This window comes from Oncorhynchus nerka, unplaced genomic scaffold (genome assembly GCF_034236695.1).
Source record: "Oncorhynchus nerka isolate Pitt River unplaced genomic scaffold, Oner_Uvic_2.0 unplaced_scaffold_1393, whole genome shotgun sequence".
Lineage (NCBI taxonomy): Eukaryota > Metazoa > Chordata > Actinopteri > Salmoniformes > Salmonidae > Oncorhynchus > Oncorhynchus nerka.
Window position 1 is genome coordinate 42679 of NW_027039920.1, and position 3236 is coordinate 45914.

Sequence of the window (3236 nt, forward strand, 5' to 3'; positions counted from 1 at the left end):
CCAGGGTGATCTCCTACTGTATCATAGGTCTATAGACCAGGGTGATCTCCTACTGTATCATAGGTCTATAGACCAGGGTGTTCCCCTACTGTATCATAGGTCTATAGACCAGGGTGATCTCCTACTGTATCATAGGTCTGTAGACCAGGGTGATCTCCTACTGTATATCATAGGTCTATAGACCAGGGTGATCTCCTACTGTATCATAGGTCTATAGACCAGGGTGGTCTCCTACTGTATCATAGGTCTGTAGACCAGGGTGATCTCCTATTGTATCATAGGTCTATAGACCAGGGTGATCTCCTACTGTATCATAGGTCTATAGACCAGGGTGATCTCCTACTGTATCATAGGTCTATAGACCAGGGTGATCTCCTACTGTATCATAGGTCTATAGACCAGGGTGATCTCCTACTGTATCATAGGTCTATAGACTTGTCTTCTCAAAACAGGCTTAAAACACAACAAGCAACAAACAATCTCATTTTTATGCTTCTCACTTAGTTGTGTGAAAGAGAGACAAATACATATTGTGGAAAGCCTAATAACAAATTCCACTTCATCAAAACAGGTTGTGTGTATTCAATAGTGCCAACTGTAGAAAAACGTTTTTGTCACGTTGTACAGTGTTTGGAAACTGTAAACTGTTTATGCAACATTTTAAAACCGTTGGCTGTGGAGTAAACTAATGAATACAACCCAGGTTGTAGCCTACGACTCGGCATGTTGATACCTGCCTGATGCTGAAACCTGAACATAGCCTGAGGGGTAAACTATGATACTAGCCAGATATACTGGTTTTCTAAAAATAGCCAGGTTCAGTTAGCTTCACATTCCAGCTCAGACCTCATCCATCAGAATATACAGAACACAACAGAAAATATCTCAATGACTTGACATGTTCTGGTTGTGAATTCAGGCTACAAGGTGAGAATCCTGCCAGGGATTATTGTAAAGTGTGTAGAGACATTCAATGTCTGGTGTAATGTTAGTATAGTGAAGTAAAACACTCCTAACAGTAGATACATTAAATGTATGGTGTAATGTTAGTATAGTGAATGACAGTAAAACACTCCTAACAGTAGATACATTAAATGTCTGGTGTAATGTTAGTATAGTGAAGTAAAACACTCCTAACAGTAGATAAATTAAATGTCTGGTGTAATGTTAGTATAGTGAATGACAGTAAAACACTCCTAACAGTAGATACATTAAATGTATGGTGTAATGTTAGTATAGTGAAGTATAACACTCCTAACAGTAGATAAATTAAATGTCTGGTGTAATGTTAGTATAGTGAATGACAGTAAAACACTCCTAACTGTAGATACATTAAATGTATGGTGTAATGTTAGTATAGTGAAGTAAAACACTCCTAACTGTAGATACATTAAATGTATGGTGTAATGTTAGTATAGTGAATGACAGTAAAACACTGCTAACAGTCTACTTCTACTGAGACAGGTTGGTGTCAGTTTAATCATACAACATGGAGCTGACTGGACGTGGTCAAGTCAAATTCAATATGTCAACATTCATATATTATAGTTCTACATTTAACATTTCATATGATAATGTAATTTTATCATAGTTCCTCTACATTTCATATGATAATGTAATTGTATCATAGTTCCACAATAGTATAGTAATCCTCTACATTTCATATGATAATGTAATTGTATCATAGTTCCTCTACATTTCATATGATAATGTAATTGTATCATAGTTCCTCTATAGTGTAGTGAGCCACGTCACAATTCCAACCAAGTTACCCAATTGGTGCCAATGGCGCGATGCGTAGGTTGTTCACCTTTCACACATGCAACCTGGGTTCGCTTCCCTGCCCTGCTGTTTGCTACATTGGTGTCTGAGACATGCTTTTGTGTGAGCCAGGTAACAATTCCCACCATGTGGGTTAACCCTATTGGTGCAATACGTAGGGTGTTGACCTCCCTGCCAGCTGTTTTCAACTATATTAACAGCACAGGCTGCCTGTAGGGTGTTGACCTCCCTGCCTGCTGTTTTCAACTATATTAACAGCACAGGCTGCCTGTAGGGTGTTGACCTCCCTGCCTGCTGTTTTCAACTATATTAACAGCACAGGCTGCCTGTAGGGTGTTGACCTCCCTGCCTGCTGTTTTCAACTATATTAACAGCACAGGCTGCCTGTAGGGTGTTGACCTCCCTGCCTGCTGTTTTCAACTATATTAACAGCACATGCTGCCCGTAGGGTGTTGACCTCCCTGCCTGCTGTTTTCAACTATATTAACAGCACAGGCTGCCTGTAGGGTGTTGACCTCCCTGCCTGCTGTTTTCAACTATATTAACAGCACATGCTGCCCGTAGGGTGTTGACCTCCCTGCCTGCTGTTTTCAACTATATTAACAGCACAGGCTGCCTGTAGGGTGTTGACCTCCCTGCCTGCTGTTTTCAACTATATTAACAGCACAGGCTGCCTGTAGGGTGTTGACCTCCCTGCCTGCTGTTTTCAACTATATTAACATCACAGGCTGCCCGACATTCGTTGAACAAAGAGACACAATAATATGAGTGAAAGGATGTTAGGATAATATCAGTAAGTGTTGATTTAGAGTTGTCTTCTGGGTTCAGCCTTCTAGTTGCCTTTATCAGCAGGTTGAAATGTAATAAATGACATCACAATGACATGTCCTCAGAGTTGGAAAGATCCTACATCTGAACACATTATTTAACATGGTGACATGGTGCTGCTAGTGAAAGAAAACATTAAGAGACAGAATACAGGCGGTGGAGTTTGCACAAAGTTCACGTACAACAATACATTGAACTAGGTAGAGTGAGCATAGAGCTAAAGGCTGTAACCACGGGGAAGAAACTGTTCAGATTGGGGTCTATAACATCCAATCACAGAGGTTTACAGCAGCTGACAGTTGCAACTTCATTGCTAATAACTCAAACTTCCTTTTTCAGATAAAGACATCATCTCTGTACAGATGTAGGATCTGAATTTGATCACCCTGTTGCAGGAAAACTAAAACTTGCAGTGTATTTGATGTTTTAAAAGGCTTCTGAAGTTTGTCATTTCCACTTTCCGCTTTAAAATGTTAATTATAATCCACATAATTTTTCTGCTGTAGTAAACTGTCTCAAATTAAGATCCGACATCTGTAGCAAAACACCTGTCTTTCATGTGTATGACTCCATATATATATCTCTACCTCTTTCATGTCTTCTCCTTTGACCATTTGACATCTTTT